This window comes from Elaeis guineensis, chromosome 11 (genome assembly GCF_000442705.2).
Source record: "Elaeis guineensis isolate ETL-2024a chromosome 11, EG11, whole genome shotgun sequence".
In the NCBI taxonomy this organism is placed as follows: Eukaryota; Viridiplantae; Streptophyta; class Magnoliopsida; order Arecales; family Arecaceae; genus Elaeis; species Elaeis guineensis.
The window spans coordinates 115,377,551-115,387,090 of record NC_026003.2 but is presented as its reverse complement, the minus strand read 5'-3'; positions in this window follow the sequence as shown (position 1 = coordinate 115,387,090).

Sequence of the window (9,540 nt, the reverse complement as noted above, 5' to 3'; positions counted from 1 at the left end):
TTTCCCAACTATCTGGGTTGGCTAATTAACTGCCATTCATATGTAAGCAAATTCTAGATTTGTGGAATAACTACAGAAACATGATAAGCTATTATTGAATCATTTCAAATTTTCTGTTTGACCTTCAAGTGGGTTTCATTATCCCATTATGCTCAGGCAAAAAAACAAGCTACACTCTTTCCCACATGGAACACTGACAAAGAAACCTGTATTCTTGTTTGCTGCAACAATCATTTGCCATTAGATGGGTATCATGCTGCAGTTCTGCCAGACCATGAGGTGTTGCAAAGTTGGTTAAAAGAATTTTAGGGCAGGGAATCCTCTATTTTTTTCCTCAAAAAAAAAAAGAAAAAAGAAAAAATATCTAATCCTACAGTCTTACATAACCACATCCAAGGAAATCTGCATGTGCAATCTTATGTAATTCAGGTGTGAACTGAGTGGTCCATATAACTAGACTAGTAATAGTTGTAGCATAATTTGTTAGCTAATCTGCAGGCCGTATGTGGACCCTATATAGAATACCAGTGACAGACCACAGTACAAACTGAAGATTGCCATCATTGACTAATCACCTGCCAATCTTCTCAAATGTGACATAAGTGGCAACTTTGACATTCAAGTTTTAAAATGCTTATATAGTGATCAATGAGTATACATGTATTTTATCATAGTAAGTTGCTTCATCTATCAATATAAAATGTGTTCTACATATTTATTCTTATAGAGATGATCCAAGGGTGTCATTCCTTTTTGATTCTTGAGTCCTCCACCACACTCCTGGAATAATGCGGACCATTTACAAGTTACCTAGAAGTTGCAGTAAATGTGATGACGGCTGAATTTCCAGCTGGAGTCTATTAGGACTGAATGAAATTTTGAATTATTAAAACTTTTTTTTATAATAGTGTTGCATAATTTACAATCTGTATAGTTTTAGAACCACTATCTGAATTGTATTTTCTTTTGCTTCTAATTATGCCACTTTCACTTAACCTATTTTATTGAAATTATGTGTTATTTGCCAGTTCACTTGCAGTATCTGTAAATTAAGGGCCTGTTTGGCCCCATTGCTGTTTGTATTTTTGTTTCTCTCCAGATTAGTTAAATCCCACATGGAGACTGATATAGCAGACAATATTTGCATGGAACTTCAGCTGCTCCTTGCTTCTACGTATGCTTGTTTTTGAAAATGATAAAAATCGTTGTCTCTCAAGTCTCTGAAGATTTTACAAACAGCTAAGGAAAAAACCCAAGAGTCTCATCATGTTGGTAGTCCGGTGCAGTACATTTTTCAGTTTTTGAAAACGGAAACAGAAAACTAAAGCATTACCAAATGGGCCCTAAATTTACATCATTTTTTTCAACTGGCAAGTTAATGTAGCTTGACTTATTTACAGATATTGTATGCAATGGTGTTCAATGTGTTGTTGCTTTAATCAATCAGTGCAATTGCCTAGTTGATGGATAACATAGCTATGCCTGTTTGGTTGACTTAAGGTTACAAAATCATGAATTATTTGCAATTCCAACCATACTTATTTGAAGTAGCTTTCAGATGAACAATAGTTTGAGGATTATGAACATGTATTTCAATTGTTAGGAAGATTCACTTTATCCGTGGTTATTTTCAGGATTTCAAGTTTGACGAATATGAAGCAGTTAAAAAATGCTATCCACATGGATATCATGGAGTTGATAGATATGGTAGACCATTGTACATTGAAAGAATTGGGTCGGTGGACCTCAATACCTTGTTACGTGTAACTACAGTTGACCGCTATATCAAAAATCACATTTCAGAACAAGAGAAAACATTAAACTTAAGGTACGCTGCATGCTCACTTGCAGCTAGGAAGTACATAGCCTCAACAACGAGCATTCTAGATGTGAAAGGAGTGGTAATTGTCATTGTTATAAATATTTTCTTGTGGTTTGAAGGAATTGACATCCTATCCTCACTTTGATTAAATCTCCTGGGCCTCACTGCACTAACTTCACTCTATTTGTCAGATAAAAATGTATAAAGCAATTTAACATGACCAATGATCGTCCATGATGTAATTCACCATGTGGTAATGGGACCTCAAATTAAGTAAAACTGTAAAATTTTAGCTCAAATTTATTTAAGGTGTGCCAATCACTTTTAGGTGATCATTTAGAAGTACTATATTTACTAAAGGCCTGCTTTGCTGCTGATCAATAGGCAACTTAAGTTTGGATATGGAAGAACGACATTGATGCATGACCATGAATCTCTGAAATTCTACAAGATGCATGGCAAGCTCTCTTTGCAACGTTCGCTATAACTTGGTAGCATCATTCATTTGTCATCTATAGCATTTCTGTAGGCAGACTCCCTCCTATCTTGTAGTGATATTTTTGCAAGTGAGACTGGGAACAAACATAAGCAATCACCATCTTTCTAATTCTAAGCAAAAGAAAAATCTATTGTTTTGAAAAATAATTATTGTATCTTATGTATCAGATGCAATATCACAGATTTCTTGATTTCATTATAAGAGAAATCAGGATAATTTGCAAATCTGTATGCTAGATAATTACAGTGACACAGATTATGTGTAGCTGTCATAGGTCTCTGTCTTTTTTTTTTTTTTCTAAACAGAGGAATCAGGGAGCTTCCCCCAATTTTATTAAAGAAATATAGATTCCTCTTTCATAGTTTAAAATGTTATTTTTGCCTAATGATGAGACCCTTGCCTGAAAAATTATACTCAATTAAGGCTTCCATGAACTCAGCAGAGGGTGCACTTGGATGAGATAGAAAATTTATACACTTACAAACTATTTCGAGTAATAAAATGACATGGATAACCCATAAACAAGCAATCATATTTGGATTTTATCTAGTATGGTAATGTAGTCATCTTGTTCATAAGTAATTAGAAATTTGGAAAAAAAAAAAAGAAATGTGCATCTCTAATATAGGATGCTCCTAACATTTGGTGAACTAAGAGTTGCAGAAATCAGGTGCAAACATTTGATATAAAACTACAAAGCCATTTCTTGTTAATTTTTCTGCATGCAACTTACTCGAACTTGATCTGCAACCTTTTTCTTCTTCATTTGTTTACTTCTTTAGTTAATTTTCAATTAATACTCCATTTATATAATAATTCTACATAATTGTAAATTTTACCAAATATGTTTCTTTCATCTATACTTTTAGTTTTATCTGCTCTTGCAGTTGTATATACTCTGAACTGTGAAATTAAAATTTTTCTTATGAATACTCAATTGATGCTTTGATAAAGGCTTGAGGGGAATGCAATATATCTGATAACTTTAAATTCCTGATGTAGGGTACAAGTAACTTCTCAAAGCCTGCTAGAGAGCTTTTTACAGAAATTCAAAAGATTGATAGCACTTACTACCCAGAGGTATGAGAGCTTTTTACAGAAATTCAAAAGATTGATAGCACTTACTACCCAGAGGTATGAGAATTGTTACTCTAGAGTTCATTCGTATGGACCTGATTAAGATAGAGCTTGGTCATATAATTGCATCTGTTTAAATTCATCGGCTCAAGCATATGTAATTGGTAATATTTATAAGCATTAGTAGATTTTTAAGCTATTTGTTATGTTTATCTGTCTTCTTTAGAGCGAGGGATCTTAATATGTATTCACAACAATGACCGCCACTAATCCTTGTCAATGAGTTGATGTCACATCCATACCCAACAGTCAACCAGTGTCAACCCTTCCATGGATTGCACTGAATATGTTTTTAGTTGGCTCTGTGTTGTCACTTTCCGGGTACAAGTGTTACCTCTAATGGTCATACTCTGTTTACATCTTATTCATTTTGATACCAAATTATGCAGTAAAATTTAGCTCTTAGAAGTGCAAATTAGTTTCTCCAAACATGCAATTTGATTCACATTTTTAATCAACTATCAACTGCCAATGATCCTTGAAGCTGACTCTAGCTAGTTGGCATTAGGACCATAGGTTATTATTCATTAAATTGATTATGTTAATACCTATTTGAGATATTAAATTTCTGTAGTTATAGTCTTTGCACCAAGACCCAAGGTTGTACATGGCCTGTGGTATGAGGGGCTGTGTAATTAATTGCATGAATTTGATTATTGAAAAGGGATTTCTGAAAATAAAGATCCATGGCACCCTCTTTCATCCTGAAACTCTTTAACCAATGCTAGCTGTTTGTCAAATGATTTGGTAGTGTCCTTGTAATTTTTCTTTAAATGGTCTTGCCATTCTACTCTGTCTTATTATCACCACTCTGCCTCAATTGTTTATATGCTTAATTCAATTTTCCTAAAAGTTTTCCTTGTACATATGTATCTGTTAGCTCTCAAGATTACAACTATTTTTCGCCTTTTCGTATGGTCATTTGCCACATAATGGTTCCTAGTCCCCACGCTTAATACTGCATCATCCATTGTATATGATACTTCATCATCTGTTCCTGTGTCGTTTATGGACAACTCAAACTTCTCACTTCCTTTCAACGTTCTCTAGCCTCTCCTGACATCTGATCTTGCTACCTTTTCCTTGGGTGTTATGAAGCTCAATATCATCCTTCCTCTACTCATTTTCCGAGTGAAAATTCCAAACCACTAGTATCCACAACATCAGTTTCAAGTACAACAACAAATTTGATTATTTAATTTTCTTTTTCTTGTATGCATTAAAACATTTGGTGGAGAATTTTAAAGCATTTCTTCACTGACTATTTCTTTATGTTAAAGAGGTTATGATATTGGATGCCACTTCTTTCCAAACAAACTAAGAGATTGTAAGGAGGCTGCTGAATCACTTGAAGGAGTTGATGGATCATTGTTCATAAATCATTTATCCATCTTGTCTTCCCTTATTCACAGACTTACATCGACTATATATTGTCAATGCTGGATCCGGTTTAGAGTGCTGTGGAAAGCGATAAGTGCTTTTCTGGATGCGCGAACAAGGTTGAAGATACAGGTTCAGCTTCTTCTTTTTAATTCTGTCATCCTTCTGTGGAAAAGGGAGGGCTGTAGACATCTGGTTCATTTATTTGGAAATTGTGCTATCAGCTTTCTTAATCCAATTGAAATCATACATATTTAGGTGTTGGGAAACCAGTACCAGAGTAAGCTCTTGGAAGCTGTAGACCCAAGTACATAACAGGTGCTTATGTTATCAACAAGTTGCGTATGGTTGGCTAACAGATGAAATATGATTCTACAGTAATTTGCCAGACTTTTTGGGGGGAAGTTGCACATGTTCTGAATATGGAGGATGCCTGTTGAAAGATAAGGGACCATGGACTGACCCAGAAATTAATAACATTCTGCAGGTAAAGTCATGGTGCTTGTTAAATTTTCTTTGATCATTTTTCCTCTTTCTGCATTGTAATAATGCAACAAGTCTGTACCTCCTTACTTGATGAAGAAATTACTCTATTTTTCAGGAATATTTCAGTAGAGGAGAGAAATTTGCTGATTATGAAGAGTCAGACTCTAAGATGTAACATCCTTGTTCCTCATGGAGTCCTTATATAACTAAATGCTAGGTTATTTAGCAGAATTTCTCTATAGATTTGATGGTTTGGTTATGTTGCTGATGGATGCTTGGCCTTTTTTCACGCAAAACTTCTGAGAGGCGACTTAGGTCCAGTGGTGGAGGAACTCTTAATTTGACATTAAAAGATGACATAGTGCCTGATATTGTAATTATCCTCCCATGATGCTGATAACTTACACATTTAGTGAAGATGGGTAAATGTGAGACAAAAATTGTTCAAATTTGCTTGTAATTCAACCTTTTCTCAAACAATTTAGGGCAATTACTTGAATAGTTTAAGTCCATCATTTGGAGACTGCAGACTACCTCAAAGATCATCTCTGAATAAAACTCTCTAGTGTCGGACTGCTTAATTCAAAATATTGACCAACAACTCTTTTCCATTATGGACCACATTTTAATGACGGTTCCTAATTGGCATGAAGTTTGTATCTTGTGACTATTAAGTTGTTAAAAAATAATGCATGCACTCCCTATGAAATTTATAATTTGAAGCCAAATACAAAATGCATATTATCTTGCCTTGTCACATTTAATAACTAAAAGCTTTGCAAAGCTATTTTACTTCTTAATCTAAATATTACAGAATATTGCTTTTGGAGTGATGCCAAAATCATGTGCTTATAACAAGATGATAAAAGATATTGACTTAAGGAGCCAAACAATATGCAAACATATGGGCTTCAATATTCAATTTGGATTCGAACTCTTCAGCAGACTAGAAACATTTAGGCAAAATAAATCCTAAGCATAAAGAACACTTGCATAAAAACAAAATGAATAGTATATAAAACAAGCAAGAATACTTTGCAGAAATTTTGCTCTCTCTTTGATGCCAGGTTATTGCATTATATAACAAATAATATATTTTTATGAGTATGATTCCTCTTACAAAGTTTTGGTGCATTCCTGTCTGGTGAGATTTAAGGGAATGAGCTTAATTAATGATTAGCACAGATGTTTTGCACAAAATCAAAGTGTTACAAAAATGGGTACCTTTTTTGTTTTATGGAAATAAATAAATAAATAGAAGCTTCAGAAGGCCTTTGTTTATCTAATGATTGGTCAATTTTTTTGCAACGATAAGCTTATCTCTCAATTTGGAGATATCTGGTTCAAAATCAAAAGCATAAAAGGAAAACTCCACAACATTGAATGATGATTCTTCCTCATGTTAACACCCCACCTGAAAATGATCTTTGTTTGTTCCACTCAAAACTTTGATTCACCTCTGATGTAATTTTTTCTAATTCTAATAAAGGCCGGGTGGTTGTTCTTTTGCCTCCCTTTTCATCAAAAAATATTTTGTTTTATGGAGGAAATCTAAGGACTACAGATTGTTCAGAGTATTGTTGGCTTTGTGCATAGATTCATCAATAGCCTATTATCTGGCAATAGGCACACATGAGCACTTGAATCTTTTTTCTTCAGTTAGCTTTTAGAAACTTCTCAAAAAGCCCAAATGACTAGAACCTGAGATGCTAAAGGCAGAAGTTTCTCCCTCTTGTATACATGGATATGCATGCTTAGTTGGCTGTGCAATGTAATATTAATTGAATTTTGTTACATGTTTTGCTGGTTACAGTAGATGGTATATATGTATTACTTCTGTCTTTCAATTCTTACACCTAATGTCAATGTAACACCAGCACATGTCTCGTGTTCATGTAATATTTTATGAGTCAAGCCACTGAAATGCTGTGATAATTTGCAGAGCTGGGGCAGGCTGAGAATCCTAGATGTAGTGGTGATAAAGGATTTTAGGGAACTCACACTGTGTAAGAAAATTAAGGTGTGTGATGCTCTGTGAGCCAAAAATTATCAGAGGGAATCAAAAAGTAAGAAGGGCGAGAGCATTTAAAGAGGGAAGGAATACCTAAGGAAACCTAGATGGAAGTGATGATGAAGCTTGAGACAGCAGAAGGCCATGGGAAGTAAAGAGACTACAGATCAAGGAATCATAGATAGGAGTCATGGGGAGGTAGGGATTCTAAGACACCTTAATGAAATGGATTGTCTTGTTGTTCATGGTATTGGTTATGATTTGTGTGAAAAGTAATGTTCTAAAAGGGTTAATTTTATATTGTTTTTCTTAGACCTGTTCAGTAAAATCAATGCTTCTCTATCTTGAGTTGTGATTCTTAATATGAAGGTTGGTCACACATATCCAGTATCCATAGGTGATGTGATTGAAGTATTATCAATTTGTGTTTTAGCATAAGTATCTTCCTTAGGAAAGATCAATTGTTGCCCTCATTTGAAGTCCCCAAATTTATTAATAGGATAGTATGTGTTATAGTACACAGGAGAAAGACTGGACTTTTGGAATTGTTGCTGGAACCTCCTCCTACTTAGAGCGCCATGTCTGCTTTGTGATTTCTCCTCACTCCTGCACCCAATTCCTATGCCTCCTTCTGCATGTACTCCTAATTTAGATAACAGGCTAGAACTATATATTTTGAAGGTATTGGCAAGAAGAGGTATTTTTGCAGAAGAAAAGATACTGTCAAAGAGCAAACATACTGAAAAAAGGAGAGAAAGAAAGAAAAAAGAAGCAAAGTCAGAATCTTTGACAAACCTATAGAAGCTTCAGCTTTTAAGATGAAAAGCATTACTGGATCTAAAAGTCCATGCATTTCCATATTTTGATATAATCTCCACTTCTTAATCCATCAGTCCTTGTACTGGAATAAAGGATAGCTGTGAGACAAATGATACATGCCACTTACAATACCAACCATATTTTTACAACTAGTTTCTATGTGTCATGAGAGAACACTGATTATGCCTGGAATTGCCAAGACCTTCATTCTTCTTTTAGTTGAAATCTTAAACATGTTTATGTATTTCCAGTTTTTCAAGTGGTCCTATTTCTTCTAGGCAGGTCTCATTTGGATGCTCTACAAAATTGATGCATTTTGTCGTTTAGGGCCTTTTGGCTTGCCAGCTTATCTGCATATATTTCCCACTCAGGTAGGAAGATATGAAGATATGAGGTGGAAGAATGAAGGTTATGGAATGGTTGGGGCAGTTCATGGATTCCACAATCCCAATATCCTTAGGATACCAGATAACACCTTTTTGGTCGATCCTGATGTCCTGAAAACTTGAGATTCTGTGAGCTGACTTCTGCTGATTTTTTCTCCTCATTCCCTTATTCTACTTAGCAACTTCATGTGGCATGGGAGATATCCTATCCAAAGGGTGATGGGCATGAAAACAAGCATTGGTCATAGAGGATGTAATTGGGAATATTATTTAAGAAAAATTATTTACTCAATTTGCTTAAACCATCTGTAATTTAGAGTTTTAAAGCCTAAGAGGTACTTTCTCAACAAAAAACAGTATGATGTAACACAATCTGTCTTATATATAATAGGGATGATTGTGAAGGAGGATTCAAAATAACCCCAAATAGTGGGGAAAGGCTTAATGACTACAGTTACAATAGGATTAACATATTTGATGCAGGGTGTTGATGGTTTCCAACAAGAGGTGCAAACAGGTGATGTTGCTGAGCAGGTAGCACAGAAAATTTTAGAACTTGAAGATTGTCTTGTGGACACCAAGGAGGTGAGCATAGAAGTTGAAATTTATCAAACATACCAATGTACGGTAATTGAAGAACTAGTTCATCCTTTGCTTTCATCCTCTCAGCTCATAGAAACACTTCTGTCTAAGCAGCAAAAGCTCACAGATCATATAGAACAACTAAAGAAACTGACCTCGGTGACGACATCTAACCTTGCTTAAGTATTTTATCTCCTAAAGTCTCTTTGAAACTTAACCATCAACTTCTTGTTGGATCTCAGGTTTAAACATGTCTCCCAGATAAGAGCAAATAATGGTAATACGAGGCTGGGTTTTCATCACAACATAAAGCCGATGGCAATACATCATTTATTTCACCATGTACTTGCAATTATGTGTAATTTTTTTAAATAAAATTTGCTTTCATTCGCAAGAAGATCACTAATCATGGATAAAT